The sequence below is a fragment of the Lissotriton vulgaris genome, chromosome 1_1 (assembly GCF_964263255.1).
Source record: "Lissotriton vulgaris chromosome 1_1, aLisVul1.2, whole genome shotgun sequence".
NCBI lineage: Eukaryota > Metazoa > Chordata > Amphibia > Caudata > Salamandridae > Lissotriton > Lissotriton vulgaris.
Window position 1 is genome coordinate 76,797,217 of NC_141685.1, and position 27,355 is coordinate 76,824,571.

Below are 27,355 nucleotides of genomic sequence, written 5' to 3' on the forward strand. Positions count from 1 at the left end.
ATTATTGATCCGGCACTCTTCAGAAGTGAAGTACTCGGCTTGGCTATCACACAGCTGCAGCTCCGTGACCTTCATTATTGATCCTGCATTCTTCTGAAGTGTGCTCGGCCTGGCTATCACACAGCTGCAGCTCTTAGACCTTCATAATTGATCCTGCACTCTTCTGAAGTGTGCTCGGCCTGGCTATCACACAGCTGGAGCTCTGCGACCATCATTATTGATCCTGCACTCCTCTGAAGTGTGCTCGGCCTGGCTATCACACAGCTGGAGCTCTGCGACTGTCATTATTGATCCTCCACTCTTCTGAAGAGAGGCTGACGTCTTTGTAGCTTTGAAAGTTGACAAAAGATCTTCACACATTTACTGCAATAACATGGCTTTTCCCGTGTGTGTTCGCTGATCAGTACTTAATATTGAATATTCATAAAACCTACTTCAACATTCACTGCACTTGAATGATTCCTGTGCGTGTTTTCTGATGCCGTTTTGTATCTGATATATATATATATATATATATATATATATATATATATATATATATATATATATATATATATATATATATATATATATATATCCTTGCACTTGAATGGTTTTTACAGTGTGTATTCGCTGATATTTTCTTAATGTTGATGATTCACTAAAACTACTTCTAGATTCATGGCAATGATATGGTTTTTCCCTAGTGTGTGTTCTCTGATGCTGTTTTAGTTGTGATAATCGACTAAACCTCTTCAAACATTCTCTGCAATTATATGGTTTTTCTCCTGTGTGTGTTCTTTGATGGTGCTTTCGGTCTGATAATCGACTAAAGCTCTTCAGACATTCACTGCACTTGGATGTTTTTTCCCGTGTGTGTTTGCTGATGAATCCTTAATGTTGAAGATTCACTAAAACTATTTTCACATTCACTGCACTTGATTGATTTTTCCCCTGTGTGAGTTCTCTGGTGCCGTTTTAGTCTTGATAAATATATAAAGCTCTTCCCACATCAATTGCGCTTGAATGGGTTTTCCCCAGTGTGTGTTCTCTGATGCTGTTTTAGGTGCGATAATCGACTAAAGCTCTTCACACATTCATTGCACTTGAATGGTTTTTCCCCAGTGTGTGTTCGCTGATGCTGTTTTAGGTTTGATAATAGACTAAAGCTTTTCACACATTCACTGCACTGGAATGGTTTTTCTCCAGTGTGTGTTCGCTGATGCTTCCTTAATGTTGATGAATCACTAAAACTTCTTCCACATTCACTGCACTGGTATTGATTTTCCCCGGTGTGTCTTCGCTGATGAATCCTTAATGTTGAAGATCGACTAAAACTACTTTCACATTCACTGCACTTGAATGATTTCTCCCCTGTGTGTATTCGCTGATGAAACCTTAATGTTGCTGAATTACTAAAACTTCTTCCACATTCACTGCACTTAAATGGTTTTTCCCCTGTGTGTGTTCTCTGATGAATCCTTAATGTTGCTGAAATACTAAAACTTCTTCCACATTCACTGCACTTAAATGGTTTTTCCCCTGTGTGTGTTCGCAGATGTTTTCTTAATGTTGATGAGTCACTAAAACTTCTTACACATTCACTGCACTGGAATGGTTTTTCTCCAGTGTGTGTTCGCTGATGCTGTTTTAGGTGTGATAATTGATTAAACCTCTTCACACATTCAGTGCAATTATATGGTTTTTCTCCTGTGTGTGTTCTCAGATGGTATTTTAGTTCTGATAATCGACTAAAGCTCTTCAAACATTCACTGCACTTGAATGGTGTTTCCCCTGTGTGTATTCGCTGATGAATCCTTAATGTTGAAGATTCACTAAAACTACTTTCACATTCACTGCACTGGAATCGTTTTCTCCCTGTGTGTGTTCTCTGATGCCGTTTTAGTCCTAATAAATATATAAAGCTCTGACCACATTCATTGCAATTGAATGGTTTTTCCCCTGTGTGTGTTCGTAGATGTCTCCTTAATGTTGATGAAGCACTAAAACTTATTCCACATTCACTGCACTGGAATGGTTTTTCCCCAGTGTGTGTTCGCTGATGCTGTTTTAGGTGTGATAAATGATTAAACCTCTTTACACATTCAGTGCAATTATATGGTTTTTCTCCTGTGTGTGTTCTCAGATGGTATTTTAGGTCTGGTAATCGACTAAAGCTCTTCCCACATTCATTGCACTTGAATGGTTTTTCTCCAGTGTGTATTCGTTGATGAATCCTTAATGTCGAAGATTCACTAAAACTACTTTCACATTCAATGCACCGGAATGGTTTTCCCCCTGTGTGTGTTCTCTGATGCCGTTTTAGTCCTGATAAATATATAAAGCTCTTCCCACATTCAGTGCAATTATATGGTTTTTTCCCAGCATGTGTTTGCTGATGTGTCTGGAGTCCTGATACCTGGCTAAAGCTCTTCATACATTCAGTGCGATTATATGGTTTTTCCCCTGTGTGTGTTCGTTGATGGCTTTTTAGGCCTGATAACTGAATAAAGCTCTTTACACATTCAGTGCATTTGAATTGTGTTTTCCCTGTGTGTGTTTGCTGATGGGGTTTCAATTTTGATGACAAACTAAAGCTCTCACTGCATGTGTCTGAGACTTCTCTCTTGGTTAGTGTCTCTGGGTCTGGTATATACTTGTGTACATCCCTTGACTGTACTTCCTGAAGGGCCAACATGACTGATAAAGCACTTGTGTTATTCTTGCATTCGCTGTATGAGTCGTATTTTGCACGTTTGTTTTCCGATTAAAGAATAAAGTGCAATGGGCACCAACTACTTCCCAATCTCATAATGTGTGTAAGGCTTCTTCGTGGGCGATTGTGTCTTTAGACTGGATAATGGTTCTGCACGCATGCGGGTAAAGATCCATCGTCCTTCTGGCCGGTGCACACTGGGACGGTGCTGTGTATTTTAGACAGCGGAACCCCTATTTCTTTGAACCTTCAGTTGTCTGACTCCAGTCCGTTGCGCTCGCTTTTCAATGGTTGCTGTGGATTGTTCTGAAACAGTTTGCAATATACCTCTAGCACTGATTGGTAGCCTGGTATTATTTTAGGAAGCAGAGCACTGCTGTAACCACCTCATACCGACCTCATGATCAAAGCTGTTATTGGACATGTTTACACAAGATGAGGTTTATCAGTGTTGTCTTAATTTTCTGGAGGTTATTTCTTCCTTTTGAGGCATGGAGGTGCACAGCTGAGACTCGTGGAATCATGGAATTTCTCGTGTCCCTAGTCCCTTCTTTCAGGATGTCTCAGTTTATGTTCTTGTTCAGCTGGCTATCACAGCACTTATGTTTTCCTGAATACTGGAACTCAATATTTCGGACTTCGTCTTTGCAGATTTACAGTGTTATCTTCCTTATTTTGAAACATTTCGTACAATCAAAGATTGTTTTCTGTCAGAAGTAAAAAGATTTAAAATTACTTAAAGGGAAACATAACGGAATGTGTATACACAATTTTTAATTGATTGTATAAATATCTCTTGATTACCCTTTTTCAAACTTATGAAAGCATATTTAACCATACACAGAAATTTACATAAAAGTTGCTTTCAATATGTCACATCTTACTTATTTCAGCAAAGGTGTTCATGAGTAAGTTAGTAAAAAAAGGGCGCTCGCATAGCACTCATACACTAGTTACAGCTTTAGGTAGATGCATATGGTCAAGGTTTTGTTAAAACAAGAACAGCTCTTTGAGTAAGAGATGTGAGATGGATCAGGAAGACTCAAGATAGAAGGGTGGACATCAGGATGTTGCGCCATGAATCAAATATTGCTGCTAGCAGAGGTGCCTGGCTTCATCCACTACACTCACAATATGCAGTAGAGGAGCAGTTTAATGATTATAACTTACTTTGTGGTTTTACTTCTCTCACATAGATTTTTAAGTTTGTCAGTATTATCCACTTGGGAGGGAGTTCCACGGATGGACTAGGAGATTGAGCTGGGCTGCTCTGTTGTTTAGTTGTCTCACCTCTAACTTTAGAGCTCGAGATAGCACACTAGCCTGGCGGCCTACTAGTCGACAGCTGTGGTGCATCAGCGTAGCTAGAGCACAGATGGTGCGCCAAAGCCAAACCTGTTATCGCCCTTTCACCCCTGGATTATGTCAGGCACCCCGAACACTCTCTTAAAAATATCACTTAAGCCAAACTGCTCTGTCCATATACCCTGCACCTCTGCTGCCCTCCATACAAGGTAGGGCCTGTTCTTAAATGTATTCACCTGCACCTGGAGTGGTGTGGCTCACTGGTTAGAGCCGGCAGACCCGGGAGCAGAGGACGGCCCGGGACCAGGGTTCAATTCCCGACGCGGCAGGGTCTTGGACCAGGGTCAGCGGACTCGATAATTCTTGTCTCTGTGCCTACTCTAACTAGGGATCACACTCGGCAACTCTGGGCATTAGCTTGCCTCATCTCCACAACGGCCCCCCACATACGCCGGGGATGTCTGGTTTCACCTTGGAGATACCCAGTAGGGACCATCTCACAGGGAAAGCCAGGACGGGTTCCCCAGCGGTCTACAGCGCAGAGATACTCCTTCGGGAGTCGATTCTAGTGCTTTAGAAACCCACAATCAATCAATCAATCAATCTCACATGCATAGACCTGCTTTCAACATTCCTTTTCCAGCACAAAACCTGCGAACAAGATTTTACAACCATGTAATTCCCATGACCTTTCATGGGTCTCTCCTACTCAAGCTTTTCAACATCACCTGTACAAACCACTGTGGCCACATTTAATGGAACAATACTGAGGTGCGCTCATTCTTTCCACAAGATGGAGAATGCACCAGTACAGCACACACTGTTTATTATTTATTTTTATTTATTCAGCTTATAAAGCGCACTGTCACCTTGCAGGCATCCTGGCGCTAAGCAACTCAGAGTACAGATGTGTCGGATACATGGCCAGACAACTAAGTCTTGGGGAACAGCCAGGTTTTCAAACTTCTTATAAAAGGGAAGAGCTCCCTAATTTGTCTGATCTCCCACAGGAGCTCGTTCCACAGTTTGGCCGCTGTCACCCCAAAGGATCTACCCCCTGACCTGACTTTCCTAAACCTCGGTGCCTTCATCAGTCTCGCTGATGAGGAGCGGAGCCTTCTTGTAGGGATATACCAATCACATTGTTTTGGGCATTAGCGCAGGACCCATCCTAATAAGGGCTTTAAAGACAAGGCAAAGAGATTGAAATAGAACTGGTTCAAGCTCTATGTCTCTCTCGGCTGGACTACGGAAGTGTCTCGCTATGCGGTCTCCCCACAGCTACTAGAGCTCCCCTAAGAGCATCTACTAATGCGGCAGCGAGACTCATCGCTGGCTTAAAAAGAAGGGCCCACATCTCCCCTGACCTTAAATCTCTTAACTGGCTACCATTTGAAGCCAGAATTCACCAACTCTAAAAATAAAATAAATAAACTCTCTGTCTCAGAGGATGCCAGTGCAGTTCTTCCAAGACTGCAGATGTAGAGGACCTTCTAGGCAGCCCTAGGACTACCTTGGCTGCTGCTGACTGGATCCTCTGTAGTCTGTCCAAAAGGAACTTCGGGGAGTCAAGCAATAGGGCATTACAGTAGTCTAACCTACTGAGAATCGCACACCTTACCACTAGCGCACGCGCCTGAGGAGGTAGCAAAGGGAAGATTTTCCGCAGGGATCTAATGATCACAAAACAGCAAGCTTTCGTTTTTGTAACCTGAGCTTCCAAAGTAAGTTTGTTGTCAAACATAATGCCCAGGTTACGGACCGCTTTTACAGGCCGAACTGCGGTTGAATTACCAGAGGGCCAAAAATTGCAAGGAAGGACATGAGGAATCCTGCTCACTGAGCAGGAAATCACCTCAGTCTTCCCTGCATGAAATTGTAATGAGTTGTCCTTAAGCCAACGGGCTGTGTCCCGCAGACAGTTGTGAAACACATCAACTGATGTTGAGTCCTCTCCCTCAAAGGAGAGAATCAGCTGTGTGTCATCAGTGTCAATATTGTATGCTTTGATGACCGCAATCAGGGGTTTCAAATAAATATTAAATAAAATAGGGCTTTTTGCCGAACCCTGTGGCACACCATGTGACACGTTGGAGAAGGCAGATTGAAAAGGAGGGAGGGACACCACCTGCTGTCTGTCCTGTAGAAAAGACCGAAACCATCGTAAGGCACAGCCCCTCACCCCAACCTCGCTCAATCTTCTTAGCAGGATCTCATGGTTGACCGTATCAAAGGCTGCAGACAGGTTGAGCAGGATCAGCACTGCTGCCTGACCCCTGTCTGCCCACCTCTGAAGGTCATCCATAACGGTCACCAAGGCCGTCTCAGTACCGTGGGCTGGCCGAAATCCGAACTGCACCTCCTCCAGCAAGTTATGTTGCTCCAGGTGCCTAGAAAAAGTTTTACTGACCACACGTTCGACAATCTTGGCTGGGAACGGCAACAAGGAAATAGGCCTATAGTTCTTACAACACTCTGGATCAAGAGAAGACTTCTTCAGCAGAGGTGTCACCAGAGCTTGCTTCCATTGGGGAGGGACCACACCACTGGCTAAAGACTGATTACAGATCAAGCGGAGAGTTGGAAACAGTTCTTCCTCAAGCTCCTTCCAAATCTTGTGTGATACTGGGTCCAGGGGAGAACCGGAGGAAATACCCCGTGCCACCCTACTGAAATCCTCCACCGCCAGAAGCACAAACTCAGATAGATATTCAGCGGCCTGACAAGCGGTGCTAATATCCACACCTTCAGAGTCACTCACCACAGGAGCGTTGACGCTCGTAGCCTCAGCGACTACACTCCCTGCTGCCTGATGGCCGCCCTCCAGATCATCAATGATCAGTTGGATTTTCTCCTGGAAGAACCTGGCCGGTTCTCACAGAGTTCTTGAGAGGGGGTATCACATTCTTAGAATAGTCAGGGCTAGTAAGACTGTTCAGGATGTGAAAAATGTTTCTAGAGCTGTTAGAGGCATTGCAGATTAAGGAAGAGAAATAGTCAGCCTTAGACCTTCTGATCTCCTTCTTATAATCTATCATTTTGAGTTTCCACAGGGGCTTGTCCATCTCCTTGTAGCCTCGCCTCCATCTCCTCTCAGCCTGTTTGCACGCTAATTTCAGATCTTTCAAAGTATTGTTAAACCACGAGGCCGAGGCTCTGCCCCTACATCTATGTTTTTTCAGGGGGGCACAAGAGTCCAAGGCCGAGGTGATCTCAGACACAGAGAGGCATAATTCGCCTCAACTGGCTTGTCTAATGAGAAACAATCTCTGACCTTGAACACAATATCAGAACCCCTCATCCGTGTGAGAGCCTTCCAATCTCTACTGATATATTCAGTTGTGGAGTGAGATACCTGAGTATTAAGGGTATTAAAGTTAACAAAGAATTTAATCAGAAAGTGATCCGTCCATTCCATAGGCAGAATTTTGCCAATATGCAGAAGATGGGTTTCTGAGAAAATGATATCAAGAAGATGCCCAGCTTTATGAGTGGCCTTGGAGACCTGCTGAAAGAGGCCAAGACCTTCACATGAGTGAAGTACATTAAAAAAACCAGAGTCAAGAGAGAGCCATTTAATCACAAATTAAAATCACCCAAAAGTACTAATCTATGATGCGTGGCTGCCATATCAGTGAGGGTATCCAATAGTGATTGCTGTTGCTGTACACTAAAAGCCCCAGGGGGTCTGTAACAGATAATCCCCGTCGAAATAAGACCAGAACCATTTTTAATGGTCATGCCGAATAGTTCCAGTCCAGTAACCACATCAATATCAATAGTCCCCGTCTTCAAGGTATCTTTATAAATTACCGCAACCCCAGCTCCCCTCCCGTTCAGCCTGCAAATAAGATAAAGATAAAGTGCCCTCTGTGACTCTCACACATGCCCGGCAAGTACACAGCCCCTACACAGCTTTTACAAAGGGCCAGATGCTTGCACTGCTTTTCAAATACACACAAAATGCCATAGGCACAGCTCAACAACGTAAAATCAAAGTATTTCACAGTGTGAAATGCACCACCAAATGATCCGAAGCGTGCAGCATTCCACCAAGGTTATTTACTATCTCAACTGCGTTATGCAGCAGTAAAGTTTGCTGTCACCAAAGTGTTCTTCCTTTGAAAAAGGTGCTATGCATGTGGTATTTGTACAGCACAAACCTAACCTAAAAGAAGCTGAGCTCCCTATCGGTCCAAAGCAGGCACAGAGTCAACGAGTGATAGGTGAGGCGGCTGGATAGTGGATTGTTACTGCATTGTGATCGAAGAGCCTGAAACTAGCAGCATGTGTGCTAATTCCTCAGCAGCTTTCCCTCTATGACATGTAGAGCGGGTGCAGGCCAAGATCTCTCAGAAATAAAACATTTATAGCTCAGTAATATTCTGAGATATAGAAGCGGAAAGTAGGATGCTGGCTTCCAATAACACAGCACTGAGCACCCCACCTCAGCCAATCTTTAACGAATGTTTGAAGAACAGAGCAACAGGAAGGTGTTTTAAATGCCGACAATCAACCTTTCACCAGCTGCACACAGGGGACAGCATTGGCTAGATGAACGCTGTGCTCCCACAACCGCTCAAGTCATGCATACAGGCGCTACAACATGTTAGCCAAGTGTCCTGGAACCCCCGATTCCAATTCACTCAATTCAACTACACACATTACAGTTAACTCTCCCCCCACCGCATCAAGAGCGCGTTTCCTGATTCGACACCAGAGTGTCCTTGCTGTAAACTGGCTGACGATGGCTTCTAACATATGGTGTGGGAGAGCCCACCACTACAGGTGTCATGGCTCGAGGTTTCAGCCACCATAGCAGAACTCACAGACCATACACTGTCAACTACCCCTGAATCCTGCCTGCTAGGCCTTCACCCTAAAGGAAAGGGGAGCAAACACTTACACCGGTTCATAGACCTTGCATACGTACTTTCCAAGTGACAAATAGCAATGTCTTGGAAAGCGGCCTCTGTGCCGGACACTAAGAGGTGGCTGCATACTCCCCTGCACTGTGCACGAGCAGAGGCCAACACACTACACATGCTACTCTCCAGAGGAGTGGGGAAAAGGGGTAGGAGGGTGGGAAAGTAAGATCTGCTTTCATGGCTACCCCCACGTTTTGCTGGTGTCATACAGTTTTTCTGACCAGTCTGATTGTGATCCTGCTAATCAGGACCCCAGTCACTGGGCTTCCTCACTATATGGTGAGTACTTGGTACATTCCTAATTGGCTGCTGGTGTACCCTTGTACGTCCCTAGTATATGGTACTATGGGCTGCACCATGTGTTATGCCACCCATAAGGGACCCTCCAAACTCTGACCACATGCATGCCATTGCAGCCTGTGTGAGTTGGTGCATGTACAATTGTACCCAAGTATGATGTATATCCTCCTGTTCATGCGGTCTCTGTTCCCCTGTGGACAGTGGGGCCGGGAGCAACGCTAGCAGATTGCATGGATTAGACATTATGTTGATCTACCCTTACGCGTTCCCGGCAGCCTCCTCCTTACATCCTACTTCCTTATAATGTAATGTTTTATTGACGCACGGTCTGCTATTAGGATTGGCATGTTTTATAGTCCTCACCATCCTCCTTGCCCTGTGATCACCCTTTACCTTAACCCCCTCGCTGCCAGGCCTTTTGTCCCACTGTGACACTCCCTTTTTTGGGGTATTTGGGGGGGGTTTGCGCTTAGGCACCCGTACCTTTCTGTCCAAGTAAATTAGCGTCCTTTTCTTCCAACATCCTGAGTATTCTAAAGGCACCCAGGGTTTGTGGATTCTCCTGGAGGGTAGAGAGAAATTAGGCAAAATATCGCAAAAAAAAACTTTAATGGGAAAATAGTGCTGCAGAAGACAACGTCAGTTTTTTCCCTGCAAATGGTATCAACAAAGGGTCTGTGGTGTTAAAATCACCATCTTCCCAGCTTTCAGGAACAGGCAGACATTTGTCAGAAAACCAACATTTTCTACACAGTTTTGGCATTTTACTAGGAAATAGCCTATTTTCATATTTTTTGTGCTTTCAACCTCTTTCAAGTTAGTGGTAGAAATGGGTGTAAAACCAATAATGGATCCTGGAAAGCTATAGATTTATGAAAAAAATACATAATTCTGAATTTAGCAAGGGGTCAATTGTGTAGATCCTTCAAGGCTTTCCTATAAAAGTAACAGTTGAAATAAAAAAAATATTGAAATTGAGTTCAAAACAACAGCCATTTGTGCCTACATTTTCACCTGTAACTTTTTCCAACTATGCTAGATTTTTTAAAGCAATATCCCGTTATATTCGCAGGACCCTTCTGGTTGCGGGGATATATCGGGCTTGTAGGTCCACCAAGAACCCGAGTTACCCAGAGCCAATGACTGAGCTGCACCTTGCAATGGTTATTCATTGTGTACTGGGTATACAGCAATTCATTTGGTATAATATAAAGAGTGAATAATAGGTATCAAGGATATCTATGTATTTCTCATATTGGGAACAAGATTTGGAGTTTAGAAGCAGTGGTTATTTGCACATCTCGGAATTTGTGCGTAGCAATACCAGCATGTGAATTAGGGGGCATTTTTCAAATTGTCTTCTTTTTTACACACTGTCTTACATTTGGAAGGCAGAAAGGTGTAGAAAACCAACTGGTAATAACACTTGTTCCACTATTCTGGGTTCCCCTAAGTCCACTGATAAAAACGGCACCTCACTTGTGCCCGTGACAGATAATGGGTTAAAATGCAACATGGGCATTTTTTAAAACCTAGACACCCAGTGGAATCCAGGATGGGGGCACTTGTGTGGCTCTCACCAGGTTCTGTTACCCAGAATCCCTTGCAAACCTCAAACTTTGTAAAACAAATAAGATTTTCCTCACATTTCTGTGATGGAAAGTTCTGGAATCTGAAGGGGACCCACAAAATTCCAACCTCCCAGCATTTATTTATTTATTTATTTATTTTGAGTCTTGTAAAGCGCAGGAATTCGATCTCCGAAGAGATATCTCCGCGCTGTGTTGTACTGAGGAAAGTGGAAGCAAGAGGAATGTGTGACTTAACTAGGGTTGCTGGGTGGGAAACAGATACGTTTTCAGATATTTTCTGAAGGTAGTAAGATTGGAGTTCTGTCTTATGAAAGGGGGTAATGAGTTCCATAGAGTGGGACCTCTGAATGCTAGGGCTCGGCCTCCCTGTCTTTCTCTTCTGATCCTAGGGATCTGCAGCAGGGCTTGATTTTCAGATCTTAAGGATCTACCTGGCTGATACGGTTGGAAGATTTCATTTAGGTACCTAGGGCCAGTACCGTACAAGCATTTGTGGATGGTACAACAAATCTTGAATAGCACTCTCTGGCGAATTGGGAGCCAATGTAGCTTGCTCAGTAGAGGATGTGAGGGAGATCTCGCAGGGGCATTAAGGATCAATCTAGCAGCAGAGTTCTGAACAACCTGCAATCTCTTCAACTGTTCTGTATTAGCGGATATGAGCAATCCGTTACAGTAGTCTACCCTACTCATGACTAGGGTTTGTACGAGTGTTCTCCGGTGATGGTCTGCTAGATATGGGAACACCCTTCTGAGTAGGCCAATGACTCTCATGCAGGTTCCTGTAACCTGTGTGGCATGATCTTTTAATACCAGGGATTGATCTAACTTAACGCCCAGATTTTTCACGCTTTCCTTGGGACAAGGAGCTGTGCCCAATTCTGGAGGCCACCACTCAGGTGTCCAGAGGAGTGGTGCGTTCCCAAAAAGCATGACCTCCGTCTTGCCCACATTACACTGTAGGCAATTGGAGGTCATCCATCCAGCAATGGCTCTCATTCCAGCAGCAAAGGAATTCCTTACTGTAGGGGTCATGTTTTGGAATGGGAACAACAGCTGGGTGTCGTCTGCATAGGATATTGGTATGAACCCAAATTTCCTTGCGACCTTCGCCAGGGGGGCCACATACACATTAAATAATGTGGGGCTTAGGCATGAGCCCTGTGGAACCCCCTTGGTGAGCTCTCTAGAGATGGAGTAGTGTGAGCCCAGGCGAACATTTTGGGATCGGTTGGAAATGAAGCTTTTCAACCAAGATAGAGCAGTTCCTTGCACTCCTACTCCCTCCAGACGACTGATCAAGGTGTCATGAGACACCGTGTCGAAGGCAGCGGACAAATCTAATAGCACCAGAATCATAGAACCTCCCCCATCCTGTGCCATTCGGATTCCGCCAAGTCTCTCGATAATTGGTACCTGTGGGTAGGTTTAGTGCCCACAACAGGAAACGGCCCAAAAACAAAATCAAAGTGGTCACATATTTTTTTGCAAGGAAAACTGACCCTTTTTTTTTACAGAGTTTGATATATCGCAAACTTGACCCGAATTGGGTATCAGAGCGCCTTAGATCGCTACAGTTGCATTACATGAGGACACATTCAGTTTTGTTAGTCATGGGTAGATTAAGTGATTTGCCCAGAATCACAGGATGTTCAGCTGTTATTGCCGAGACTCGAACCCAGTTCCCCAGGTTCGAGGGCGACAGCCCTTGTAGTTCCGTAGCTTGAGGGTCTGTGGTTCGGTGTTCCGAACCCGTTCAATAAAGGTCGTCGGAAATAGATGATTTGGTATCAGCGAACTGCAAATGGTGAGTGCGGTGTGTACGAGTGTTTTCCTCATAATCGATCAATGAGAACACTACGTATTCAGGGATTTTGTTTGAACCTTCGGGTTCCATTTTGTGTGCGGCAGCCATTTTATGTGGTTGCCCTTACATAGGCCGATGACTACGGCCAAGCGAGTCTTTTGGACACGTACAACTTAGTTGACTCCTGAGTGACCTGGCCGATCTGACTTCCTAGCCCGAGGGTAACTTCGCTGAGCCAGTTCCTTGTAGAACAGCTGGTCAGATAAAGATCAAAGAGCAGGGCATGCCGAAGTTTACAGTACACTGCACCCACCTTTCTATCTTGCTTCTAATCTGTTTCTGCTCCTTCTTTTACGACATAATCATTGATTTGGGTTGAGATTTTTATGATGGGTTTTGCCCGGCCCGTCCGAACAGGAATGTTGGGTTTTTTGCTTGGTCATGTTTAGGGGCTGGACAAACGGAAAGTGGGATTGTCATCACACGATATGTTTGAAATGTCATTTTCTCATTGGTCAGTTTATATGCTAGCCTGGAATGTTGCCTAAGGCTTGATTTTTGGCATAAAAGACCATGCTCCGCTCATTGAATTTGTGCAGTCTCTAGCGAACCACCCGTGTTGTGCTTCGTAGATCTCTGTTCCTGGTTGCAGCCAATAAACTTTGGTCTTTGACGTCATCAAGAAGCGTCCTGTGTCTCTGTTTGCCAAGGCAGGGGAACTCGAAGGCATCAGGCGTTATCCCTGGCGCCGCTGGGTTCTAAAAACCTAGTCCTTCACCCTAGCCGTTAGGCCAACTCCTCTCCCCTTTTTTCGCAATGTGCCTACCTGTGCATTTTGGACCCTAGTTCAGCCGGCACTTAGGGAAACATAGCAACAGGAAATTGCCCAAAACATACTGTGGAGACTTCAAAATTATCGATCACAAAAAGGCAAGGTTTTGCGAGGGACTCACCTGCGCTTTTGGTCACGGGCTTGGTGGCCATCTAGGGAAACCTACCAAACCCAGATATTTCTTAAAAACTAGACACCCGGGAGAGTCCAGGGAGGGGTGGCTTGAGTGGATTCCTCAATGTTTTCTTACCAAGAATCCCCTAGAAATCTCAAATTTTGCTAATAAAATTATATTACCTTCACATTTCCGTTTGAGATCACCATGCTCGCACAAATTTCCTACCACCCAGCGTTCCCATTAAAAAATAAAAATGACACCTCACTTGTTTGGGTGTCCAATGCAGAATCGCCTAAAGAAATGTTAAAAAATATATGGTGCTTACAGCTCACAGTGCTAATTCCTCAATCTCTACGTTTTTGGCCTTTCCCAGTCGCAGATCCTTGGCCAGCCAAACAAGTGAGGCATCATTTTTTTTCAGGAGCCCGAGGGGAACGTCAGGTGGTATGCAAATTGTGCCAGCATGGTGTACCCACACAGAACTGTGAAAAAAATTTAATTTTTTTGCGGAGATCCCCAGTCTGAGATCAACTCGATTCTACCCTTTTCAATGATACCTCTCCTGTCTGCCTACGTGCTCGGGGGTGAGATAGCCCCAGGAGCATGTAGGCAGTGAAAGTGAAATGAGTCGATCTGCAATTTTCACTTTCACTGTTGTGACGTCAGCACGCCATGCGTGCTGATTGTCAGTACACTGAAAAAAAGTGCCTTGGGCAGCTGGGAAAGCTCTTCACCAGCTCTCAAGGCTGTTTGCAGCAGAGGGATTTCAAAATAGTGGGCCTTGGACATAACAGTTACTTCCTTGGCACCGGAGCGCCACAACCTTGGACGTAACCGTTACGTCCAAGGCATGGAAGGGGTTAGTAGATCTTGCTCTGACACTGATGTAACTGGCAATGCTTCCTAACCATGATGGGCTCTACATATGCCACATATATTATGTAATTGATGTTCCCTGCAATCGCTCAAAGAGTTTCCACTTGTTGATGTTATACAAGAATAAAAAATGCAATCAAATATTTATGAGATAATGAGATGCAAACATACCTCCAGCCTGCACATCCTGGGACTAGACTGCTGGAAAGAGATCGATGGGAAATGAGAAAGGTTTGAAGGTGAGCAAAACACTGAAACATTACCTGAAAGAACAAACAAAAAAAACATAGTTTTTTTACAGAGAATTTTTTTTTTTTTTTAAAGTTTGCAAAACACTGGATAAAAAACATAATTTAGAACCCATAGAAACTGAAAACAGAAAAGCCTATGCATCTTATTTTCAATGCGCATTATCAGAGAAGAGGACTTGCTACATGTGATGGAGTGAGGGTAGAAATAAAATTGTGTTTGCCCCTTGTGAAGTCACTTTCTCATAACAATAATATGAACTAATCGTGTGGTTTGAAAAACTAAACAATCTAGATTAAAGTTGCACCAACACATGTACACTTGGGAAACTAATCTTGCCTATGTTGCAATCATAATTAACTAATTTTGTGATATTGTCATGTCCCTAATTAATAAGCAGCTATTAAATTAATCGAATGCGGCATAAATGTGCTTTTGTTTACGTCTTTTTGTGGCCAAAACCTGGACATAAGTGAGTATATCACGCATGAATGTGCTTTCTATTGCTAGGTAACAACTAACAGGGACACTTCAGTAAAGGGGGAGGTTAACAGAATGGGTTTTAATTCAATAATTAATAGTTATTCGTGTTTGTTTCGATAATAGTTCCCGAGTGGGCCTCTGACGCCTTCTTGAAAATGGCAGCGGTTTGAAGCCTGGTAACTGAAGCAAAATGCGCAGGCGCTGGGTTTGCGAGATGCTGCAGTCAGAAAAGAATGGCCTGTGCCTACGCTCTGCAGTTCAAGGACGATTGGCCCTGGAACCCTGAATGGCTGACAACAAAATGGAAGTCCGTGTTGGGATCGTGAGAGTTTTTGTGAAACTATCGACTTAAAGGACATAGACGAAGAAAACTTAAAAAAACAATGGACGATTCAGTTTTTGCTGACTCTACAGGAAGTCATGGGGTGACATAATGAAAATTTCGCTTTCCACTCCTTGCGAGAGCTTTGCTGGACCCTAAATGATATAAAATGTAGATAGTTTAGTTAGTGAAAAAGGGTATAAAAGACTGCATCTGGATGATAGAAAAAACTCTCTTTTCTGATTTCATCTTTGTATCCTGACGTGCTGTTGGACTGCTGATCGAACTCTGACACGTAAGAACTCTGCCAGTTATATTTTAGGATTGGGACTTAGAGCGAGTAGAAATGGCACTTTTAGGCAAGGAAGGTAGTTAGAAAGGTAGAACCGAGTCCGGGGAACTATTATGTCTTTTGGTAATACCTATGTCCTTTGAATCTAATTAAATGTCATATTTTTCTTAACTCCATTCTGAGATTTAAATGTCAATCTTTTAATGTGTGAAATAACATTTTTGAACTTAATCTGTTAGACTACACGAATAAAATTTAAAGTCATGACGAGAGAATCTTCTATAAATAAAGTTAGATTAAATGAAAAATTAAGCTGGTCTTGTTCATCCTTGGTCTAATTGTCCACTAGTAGATCTATCGCATGAGATAAAATGGCGGCGTGTCTAATAAAATTATCGTAGAATACCATGGTAAGTGAATTTAAACTGCAGATGTACATATTGTAAATAGTTAGGATTAATTTAGGCACTCCGCTATGATCCAGTTGCTCTCCTTTGAATCTCATCAATCCATGAAGAGAGAGAAAGTGTGTAAGTGAAATCAGTGTTATGGGCCCCACTGGTGAATATATGTGTAATGTGTGACTTCAGGGAAAGATGATGAGGTTTTAGAAATTATTTTTGGAGTAGCGCTGCATCAGTTACATAAATTGGTAGCAGAGTAGTGGTTGCTATGGAATTAGCCAGGATAATGTATAGAAAGAAATATACAGAAGTTAATGTATAGAATTACGACTAACATCTATTGAGTTCGTATTACGTTATATGTAGTCCTGAAAAGGCTTCAGAGGATTGCGTGAAGCTGGTCACTCTGTCTGCAGGCAGAGGAAGTGTGGCAAGTGAAGTCACACATCGCATAGTCTGTTTCAAAAAAGTTGTATAGTCGTATACTGCGGTGGTATCGTCGTATATATCACTGTTTAGGGACACTACGTGTGAAAGGATAAATGCATAGCGAGGACAGCCTATGAAGTCTTGGATTTCAAGCATAGGGATCAATGTGTATCCTAGTTTAAAATTTATCTCTGGGAGAGTAATAGAGCTTAACCCGAACTTGAGTGAAAGGTAAGGTAGAGGAAGTGGTGTTACTTTATCGGCGAGTGTAAAATTCTGTGGTAGAGAAGAGGTAAGCGCTGTCTACTGGAAATACAGAATACTTGTACGATTGAAAATCTATCACTTTGTTTAGCGAAACAGACGAATGGAGGGGCTGGGCAGTGGGGAGGTTACTCTCATGTCCTTTGGCCAGATTTGCACCAGAGCAGGGACCCAATGGCTCCCTGAACTGGTTTGAGCTGGAGTATGCAAGGAGGGCACCAAATGTGCCTTTCAAGCAGTCTGAGTGTCGCTGGCAAGCGCCCCCACCCTGTCCCAATACACTAAACCCTGTCTGGGAGGTGGTCACACCACCCTGTGACAGGATACCTATTGTCTCCCTTCCCGTGCTCGAGCTTGGCTCAGCAGCAGGAGGTCATAATAGTTTCTCAGGGCAGCAGCAGTAAAAGCTTGCTGTCTGGTTCTGGACGGAAGGTACCGGGAGCACTGAGAGCCTCCTGAAGGACTTTTACATTGCCTGGAATCCTACCTCCCACACTGTTTACTGTGTGGGAGGTATGATTCCTAACTCACTTGTAAGGGGAGAGGGTCAAAAATAAGTCTCCACTATCCTGAACCCCCTACAGTAATCTGTACACACATAAAGGGATAGGGAGAACCAAACAAGACAAAACAGACTTGAATAAGGCAAAAATAAATCTGTTTAGAAAACTGACCTCACTCACACACAAATGTGTGTGACATGCTTCATCATCGGGTCTACTTGCAATATGCCACGGCGTAGCCACGCTCAGGACGGAGCATAAGGAAGGGGAAAACAAAAAAACAGTACAAATAAACAGAAACGTATACAAAACAACACAAATGTGTCAGAAAAGTGATAACACGGTGAATGTCACCCTGTGACTGGGTATCGTGATAGAACAAAGTGCAGCATGGGAAGTGCTTAAAACTGGCTCATGGATACCCCCATGAAACTTTATTTATGGGTTCCACGACCAGGATTAAAATATAGAAGGATGGGCAGTGTTTTAAAGAGAATTCAGGATCCCAAAACACCCCTCCTTAGACTGCTTGTGCCAACATGTGTCGACCGACTTACTGTGCCAAAAAATACACTGGTCACCCCGGTCTTCTTCAGGACGTCTATCTATCCCAGTCCTAGCGTCCACCTCGCCGTAGTCCGGCTGGTAGATGGAATGGGCTGGATCGAGAATCGATCAAACACGTATGGAGGAGAGTCCCACCATTGCGGTAAACAAATTCTACAATAAAGCACAACCAATAAATGTAAGCTTCCATGTTACTAAGAGTCCCCACTCCACATGGCATTCATATAATATCTCAATACTATCCCCAAAGGGAATATAAGATATCTGCAGCTGAAATAATACGCAGCACTTCTCTGTGACAATTTTAGATCCACTTCTCATCGTACCAGCCGTACTACAGTTGAGGTAAGGTGGGTTAATTCATCATGCACTCAATAAAATATATTTCGGCATAAGGTACATCACACTCCACTGCAGCGCATGCTACTGCAAAGGATCTTGCATCATCCACATTCGTTCAGCATGGTAACAAACAAATGTACCCCACTCCTATGGCGGACTTACCGAGTTTATCTTTATAAAAAGCTCGACAGGGCGCCCAGCAGAGAGGATTCCAAAGAACACAACCTGTGTTCACAAGAAGAGAAGGTAAAGTAGGAAAACTATAGTCACGGGCCAGCGATAGGGCACTACTGAGAACGGTCCCATGTTCACTTAAACCAGCCTGTATACACCTGAGTGATCGTATATACACTAGTTTCTCCATCAGTTTGAAATAAAGACAAATGAAATCGCAAAAGCCTCCCCCTCTGTGCGATACTCCTTACTGTTCCGATGGATGTCTACGCCAATCCGTGCATGCTTCTGGAACGCCGCGCAGGTAACCAAGCGCGAGGCTGCTCCATTCTTTTATGTCAAACTCTGTCAAAGTCGCCGCCGCCCTCACGCAGACGATATAGGGCGCATGCATCAAAATACGCAGGGTGCCGCGGCCACTGGGAAATGTAGTATCTCCCCATTGTTGTGTAGGCGACTTGCCTGGTCTCAGCAACAATGAAAGCACGCTGGAGGGCATGTGCGATAAATTATGCAAGGCAGCGAGATCACGGGGAGAAGTCGTGTCTACCCAAAGGTTGTCCCGACAGATTGCCCCATCTAAGCCAAAGGGAAGGAAAGAAGGGCACAAAAATACTGAATACGATGCCCCCATGATTGCAAAATCGCACTGGATTGTTATCAGTGTAAGCGTCGCCCTCATTTTAACATGCGAGGAAAAAATCACCCGGGGAGTAAACTAAATATTAATAAACAGGGAAAATCATCCCATGAGTGTACAAGCTCCTCTCGGGGATTAGTTCATCAGCATCCAGACTTCGCACACCATCCACCCAATCCAGATGGGTGGGGAGAAGAGAGGGGGGGGAGAGGAAGGGAAAGGGTTGGGGGGTAATTGGTTGAATGGGGTAGATGTGGGGAAAGGGGGCAGGTAAAATAGGGAGAAGTATGAGTTACTTCCTACCTATATCAACTGGGCTGCTTTAATCAAGCCATGGATGTTATACATCAGGTAGATGGAAAGGAAACAAAATAGTCTCATGGGTGGAAATAGCCCTATAGTGGCAGAGTCAGGAGAAGGAAGCCAGAGAAAAATAACATATCCTATGGCTATCCATATTAATCCCTGCTAGGAAAAGCCAACAACAGAGTACCTTTAGGCATTGTTCGCCCTAAAATGTCTGGAACATGGGGTCCCTTATCACCTGCTCAATGAGTGCCACAGTATATCATCATTTAGTCCCACAACAGTAAGGTGCGATTATCATCAGCAGAGTGCCTACCTAACTGCAACTTTTCGATGATGGTCCACCTCAGGTCATCAGCAGTGTGCCCCGCCTCTAGGAAGTGTGATGTCAGCCTAGTATTAGATTTGCCACATCTAATAGTGCTTCGATGTTCTGTAATGCACTTCTTCCCCTTCCTACTGGTCATGCCTACATACTGTTTGTGGCATGGGCATGTGATAAGGTAAATGACCCCCTGCGAGTTGCAATTGGTATGGGATCTCTGTTCCCAGGGGGAATGAAGTCCCAGGTCGATGTTCTTGGTGTTCGATGTCAAATGACAGACGCTACATAAGCCACAACGTGTGTGGCCCATCAGGCTAGGTAATCCTGTAGATGTATTAGATGTTTACTTCTTGCGTCCACCTAAAATTTAAACCTAATAACTAACGCGAGAGTCTCATCTTAAAAATATTTCAGAATGGGGAGAAGAGCATGCGTTGAGAAGAAACAGGCCCCGGTCTTGTCCAAACCAAATAGTAAACCTACCTCTATTGACAGGATGCTAGAAAATGCTCTAGGAGCCGTGGCAACTGAAATAGAGCGGACCGAGAGACGACTGTCCCTGACCCCAAATCTAGAAATTGCACAGACTGACCCGAGTATCTTACAAATCTCAGGGGTTTCTATAACCGACCTCTCCAGTGACCAAACTCCAATAATAGAAGTAGTTATCCCCGAGCCACCCAGGGTTATTACTCCAAACCAACCGTACAGAAAAGGCAAACCTAAACCTAAGGCGAAAGCACCTGCAAGAAGGAAGAAGCCCCAGGGTGTTACTTCTGATAATGGGAAACTTGGGATGAGGAACCCAGAAGAGAGCATGGAAACCATAAGTGATCAGCCAGTGTGGGTTACAAAGTTGGTGGTGGATCTGCAGATCCAAATGAGGGATATAGTTACAGATGAACTTAGATTGTTACAAGAGAGGGTTGACGGGCTGTCTGTACTTTTTAATAATTGGATAAGTACAAGGGGGGTGCCCATGGTATTGCTGGACCTGAATGTGGGTCACGAGTGCAGACCACTATAAGCAATGCATTGGTTAATCCAAGCCACAAACCTAATGAACAAGCCCTGCCTCTAAAACCAAAGGGGGAGATTCACACATCGGAGGCCATTAGAGATAGCCCTGCAAGGCCCACACCGGTTACCTCTAACCAAGCTAATTGCCCACCCCCATTGTATAGATCCACAGGGCTACAACAATCAAACAATAGGCAGGCTGGGGGAGGCTTTTTGCCCCCTCCAGTTATAAATCTACCCCCCGCATCAACTCCGTGTGTCCTCATTCTTGCAGGTATCCCCGAACTTAGAAGGGATCAATCGGAATCTCACCAAGAATTAAAGAACAAATGTGTTCACTGGCTTGTAAACCACAGATATTTTAGTTATGAGGATGTGGAAGAGATCCTAACCACACGCAGGGTGGGATGGAAAGGCAGACGATATAAGGATGTACATGGAGATTGCATAATAATTAATTTTAGAAATCCGTCGATGACCCCAAAAATGTTAGCTAGAGAGGATGGGAGAAAAATGGGTGGTATTCAAGTACTACCTTTGGATTATTTCTACCCCCCAACAGGCCCTACCATGACATCAGGCATTCAGAGCGGGCTGGAGAAATGACCCCAATAACCGTGAGTTGACTCATCAGCACTGGCAAAAGCAACCTATTTTTAACATTCCCACTGTAAATAGATTTAGCTGCTTGGATGGAGTAGACTGACTAAAGGAAAACCCCTCTATCATTAAGGTACACATTTGTCCACCCCAAACAGAAACCCGGATCCAGGTTAGTGATATAGGACCATGTATCCCGCGCAGGGAGAGCCCAACCTATGAGAGCATGAGCGGCTCCCCTGGTTGCCCCCACGAAGGTGGTGACTCGGTCCGGAGGGATAATCCTAAATTTTGTTTACCCGTGGGGTCAAATTTCAAGGATGAAAGTGGAAAGATAGATGCCGTATGGCAAGCACACCCCCTAGCGGCTGATACACCGAATCCCCCTAATTGTTCAAAAACAAGGGTCCTATCATGGAACATCGCAGGTCTGAATAATAAGATAGATGATCCTAACTGGGGCTCTTTTATTAGTCAATTTGAGATGTGCATGTTTCAGGAAACATGGACTAGAGGAGAGGTCCCCAAGTTGGGTTTTGCCACCTTTAGTATCCCCGCAACATCTGGGGGTAAAGGGACACCATCAGGAGGCCTTAGCACATGGGTGGGAGTTCATCTAGGATGAACGGCCAAGCAGATCGACACAGGATCGAATGATATACCATGTGTTATACTCCAGTTTCCCTTAGAAGAGCTCAGCTCAGCCCATGGATAGAAGAGCTCAGCTCAACCCCAGGGGCCCCCGGATAGAAGAGCCCAGCTCAGCCCCAGGTCCCCCGGATAGAAGAGCCCAGCTCAGCTCCAGTGCTCCCCGGATAGAAGAGCCCTGCTCAGCCCCCCAGGGGCCCCCGGATAGAAGAGCCCAGCTCAGCCCCAGGGGCCCCCAGATAGAAGAGCCAAGCTCAGCCCCAGAGGCCCTCGGATAGAAGAGCTCAGCTCAGCTCATGGATAGAAGAGCCCAGCTGAACCCCAGGGGCCCCCGGATAGAAGAGCCCAGCTCAGCCCCAGGGGCACCCGGATAGAAGAGCCCAGCTCAGCCCCAGGGGCTCCCGGATAGAAGAGCCCAGCTCAGCCCAGCCCCCCAGGGCTCCCGGATAGAAGAGCCCAGCTTAGCCCCAGGGGCTCCTGGATAGAAGAGCCCGGCCCAGGGGCCCCGGATAGAAGAGCCCAGCTCAGCCCCAGGGCCCCCGGATAGAAGGGCCCAGCTCAGGCCCATCGGGCCCTGGATAGAAGAGCCCAGCTCAGCTCCAGGGCTCCCTGGATAGAAGAGCCCAGCTCAGCCCCTCAGCCCTAGGGGCCCCGGATAGAAGAGCCCAGCTCAGCCCCAGGGGCCCCGGATAGAAGAGCCCAGCTCAGCCCCAGGGCCCCCGGATAGAAGAGCCCAGCTGAGCCCCAGGGGCCCCGGATGGAAGAGCCCAGCTCTGCCCCAGGGGCCCCAGATAGAAGAGCCCAGCTCAGCCCGGCTCATGCAGAGATTCCCTCCAGGATTATTCAGTCTATTTCTACAAACACAACAGAAGGTGCTGGCAATCTCCATAGCTGCCAAGGTTTCAGATTGCTATGTGTGACATTTCCATAATTTCAGTGTAATTATAAGTGACATTTCAATGACTATGAGTGACGCCTTTTCGCGAGCAAAATCAAGCAGCAAAGACGAGGGAAACATATAGATATCAGAAACTTGCACCAATTTGAGCAACGAGGTGTTCTTAAAACTACAGCAAAGCACGAGAAATAGAAGGGCACTAACCAGTGACAGAGTGCGTGACTGCAGTTTTCAGTAACAGAGGGCAGACAGGCACTGCAGCAGCTCAGAAGATGATCTAACTGATCTGAGCATTCATGATTGCGTGCTAGCCTAAAAAGCAAGTTTTATAGCATAGCAAGTGCAACTAGTAGATTATAACTTCACTCAGTCTCAGGCAATTACTTTTTTTGCGAGCCTGGCGAGCTGGAGCATCAGCAATAGGCATGTCCTGCCACACTCAGCAGCCTGGCTGCCGGGCCCCATGGCAGCATAAACTCCACAAGACAATGTAGAAACTACTAAAACAAATGCAGGATTCAACAGAAAATGAATACTTTGTTAAACACGAACACAGGCAGAACTGGGACAGAAAGTGTCCCCCTGGCTTTAAAAGCAACAACTACCAGTACTCTTGGGATATACAATCAAAACGTAAAGAATGACATCAGATATATAAGGGTAGCAGTGCACTCTAGGGGAAGCATGTTTATCTATTTCCAATCAGGCAGTGTTCCTATGTGGAATGTGTTAAAAGCCATGCTCCATTTGCACGAGATCTGTGCAGAAACTACAGTGTTTTGGTGCTCCGGAAACACATGTTTTCCTCCTTGAATACTTTCCTTACACTACCTTGCTAAGACACTTGGACGTCAATTACAGTTTAAATTCCGACCTTCAAAGCAGCATGTAGTGCCTTGAAGTGAGCCAAATGAGCTATGTATTTTATTGAAGCCTGCAAGTGCAACACTGCTACACAAACCTACTCACTGTACTGGTGTGCTGTGGCATCAGTACTGTGTCACCCTGTCGCTTGGTGGTGTTACAAATAAAATGAAAATGAAGTGACAGTTCGCTAACTCAGTGCTGTGCAAGGAACAATTCTTCTCACAGCCGTAAGTATTTCTCATACACTGAGAGGCAGGCCTGACAGTGCACCTGCGGGTCAGATGCACATTTGGTTGATGTTTAAACCAAATTTCGCATGACACCTGCAAATTGCTGGTAATTTGCCAGGTGTGCATTGTTTAAAATATATTGCCTGATTTGTTGCTCAATAGAAGTGAATTTTTTTGTCGTTTTCGCTGGGTTTTTCAGTAAGGGTAAGACAGCTAATCTATTTTTTCTCCTTCCTTTGGCACTGAGGTGGTGAGCTGCCTGTCTATGCCCTTGCGCTGATGGCTGTCTGTCTGTCTGTGTTTTCAATCAAGGTGTTATATCCTCGATGTGAGCCTTTGATATGTAACTGTGCCCTGTGTGGTCAGTGAGCTGCTGATTGCTCCATAAGTGCGCCAGCTTTAAAGTTGTTGAGCTGTACATCGCCACCTGCTGGCGTTGCAGCATTTGCCTCAGTGCTTTTTACACTACTACTCTCTGAAACAATAAGTATCGGGATAAAAATAAGATTAGCTGAGAACCCTGCCCTCGGTCCTGGCTAAATATTACCTTCTAGGGCTGAGTCCCACTATAGTTCATCCCTGCCTGTTAAACGTGCATGAGAGCGGAGGAAGTTGAAAATCACAACTTTCCCAAGGTTGTGATTTTCCCGAGTACATAAGCAGGCACCAGGGCCTTCATTTTTAAGATTCTGGGCACTCACACTCCCTCTGAAGTTTCGGGTCACTGAGTTTTTATCCCCTTAATTACCAGCAGCTCTAGTCCTCTACGCCAACAGAGAGAAGCAGAGGCCTGGGGATGGCGCTGCAGCAGGCATCAATGGGCTCTCTGGGCCAACAGAGAGAAGCGGAGGCCTGGGGATGGCGCTGTAGCAGGCATCAATGGGCTCTCTGGGCCAACAGAGAGAAGCGGAGGCCTGGGGATGGCGCTGCAGCAGGCATCAATGGGCTCTCTACGCCAACAGAGAGAAGCGGAGGCCTGGGGATGGCGCTGCAGCAGGCATCAATGGGCTCTCTGGGCCAACAGCGAGAAGCAAAGGCCTGGGGATGGCGCTGCAGCAGGCATCAATGGGCTCTCTGGGCCAACAGAGAGAAGCGGAGGCCTGGGGATGGCGCTGCAGCAGGCATCAATGGGCTCTCTGGGCCAACAGAGAGAAGCGGAGGCCTGGGGATGGCGCTGCAGCAGGCCTCAATGGGCTCTCTGGGCCAACAGAGAGAGGCGGAGGCCTGGGGATGGCGCTGCAGCAGGCATCAATGGGCTCTCTGGGCCAACAGCGAGAAGCGGAGGCCTGGGGATGGCGCTGCAGCAGGCATCAATGGGCTCTCTGGGCCAACAGAGAGAAGCGGAGGCCTGGGGATGGCGCTGCAGCAGGCATCAATGGGCTCTCTGGGCCAACAGCGAGAAGCGGAGGCCTGGGGATGGCGCTGCAGCAGGCATCAATGGGCTCTCTGGGCCAACAGAGAGAAGCGGAGGCCTGGGGATGGCGCTGCAGCAGGCATCAATGGGCTCTCTGGGCCAACAGAGAGAAGCGGAGGCCTGGGGAGGACGCTGCAGCAGGCATCAATGGGCTCTCTGGGCCAACAGAGAGAAGCGGAGGCCTGGGGATGGCGCTGCAGCAGGCATCAATGGGCTCTCTGGGCCAACAGCGAGAAGCGGAGGCCTGGGGATGGCGCTGTAGCAGGCATCAATGGGCCCTCTGGGCCAACAGGCCTCGGACTTCCCTGAGGCCGACTTTGGCCTTTACATAAACAGACAGGCAGCGACTTACGAGGGAAGCACTAGAGGCCGGGCCCTGGTCACGAGGCAGGGGCTGCAATGGACCTTTGCATCTCGGAGAGGCTTCCATTCTGCTGGGTACCTGTGGGGGTCGGGTGAATTAATTTACCTTCGTCTAATATGAGGGCTGGCGCAGAAATAAAATCTGCTTTGGGAATTAGAGTGGTGACCACAGAGCCTAGAGTCAACCGGTGTCGGTATTTGCAATTGCCACACACAGACATAGTACCTACTTGGGCCGCAGATGAAATTCAGTCCGGCCTCGAAGCTGTGGTGGGTGGAACTCCATAATTGCAGGCAGCGACTCTACTCTGCGAGGCTGGCTGCAGCAGGCTCAGGCCGTAAAACACCCCGAGCCATGGCAATTCGGTTTGCCGCCCAGCCCTGCCTCCGGTGATAAATAATCCAGGCGGCCCGGACTCGTGTGAGTCCCGAGCGGAGGAGCCGTCCAATGACAGTCAGCCATTGGACACACTACCTCGATGACGTCAGTTTGACAGGCAATGGAAGCCGAGCCCCGCCGGTAATCGCAATACATTGTGCTACATTGTAGCAGTTGAATGAGAGTATGAGAGTGACCCTGGCAGCAGTCTTAACACTGCTGGGAGCCCCGAGCTGGATGCAGGAGCAGCGCGCACACCACGGGCGGCGCCGCTTTGCAGCATTTCATAGTTTTAGGCAGCACTTTCAGTGACAGTTACAGCTCAGCTGAGCCACATGGGTATGCGTGACAATGCATTTCAGTGCGGTAATGCAGAGTACCACACTGAAATGCGTTAGTGTCACGTCTGATGCGTGATACTTGGCAGGACTGGTGTGAGGTCATTCACACTCCTTAGGTTGCAGATGGTTGTGAGAGGCTCACTTACCTCGGCTGTAAGTGAAGGTGCCTGCAGCCAGGGCTCACTGGAAGAGAGGGGGCTGCTACTGCTGACTCTGCCCCCGCTGACCCGGAAGCAGACACTTGTGAGAGTGGGGCGGGGGGCTTACGTTATCCTGACAGGAGGCTTCATTCCGCCTCCGCTGCTGCTGCTGACTCTGCCCCCGCTGACCCGGAAGCAGACACTTGTGAGAGTGCGGGGGCGGGGCTTGTGTTATCCTGACGGAGCCTTCATTCCGCCTCCGCTGCTGGTGCTGTCTCTGCCTCCAGTGACCCGGACACTGTTCACCTCTCCGGCCTGAGGAGCCAATCGCCGTCCGTTAAAGGGGAGACTCTGCCGGAACTGACCCGGTAGCAGCCATTTGTCTCCGAAAACAGAGATGCTTTAAACAACCTCCGCTCCGAGCTGCCACTGCCTCCGGTCACCCGGAAGTGGATCTGTTCCTGGGTTTCAGAGGAGAGCAGAGGCAGTTTCGAGGGGAGGTGAGTCCAGGGGAGAGGGGGACACCAGAGGGCAGTGGGGGCTTCGAGATGAGTCCAGGGGAAGGGGACACCAGAGGGCAGTGGGGGCTTCAAGGTGAGTCCAGGGGGGAGGGGAGGGGACACCAGAGGGCAGTGGGGGCTTCGAGGTGAGTCCAGGGGGGAGGGGACACCAGAGGGCAGTGGGGGCTTCGAGGTGAGTCCA

The 27,355-nt window shown here is 46.4% G+C and overlaps 1 long non-coding RNA gene and 1 pseudogene across 1 annotated transcript; both read right to left on the reverse strand.

Moving 5' to 3' along the window:
* Positions 1-586: 586 nt before the first annotated feature.
* Positions 587-2,677, reverse strand: LOC147737392 (uncharacterized; annotated as a pseudogene).
* A 602-nt stretch (positions 2,678-3,279) lies between these two features.
* LOC147737393 (uncharacterized) lies at positions 3,280-26,173 on the reverse strand. The gene is made up of 3 exons (XR_015297294.1): positions 26,024-26,173; positions 14,625-14,716; positions 3,280-3,402 (listed from the first exon to the last, which is right to left on the reverse strand). It is a non-coding gene; the product is annotated as an uncharacterized LOC147737393 (long non-coding RNA).
* Positions 26,174-27,355: the final 1,182 nt, after the last annotated feature.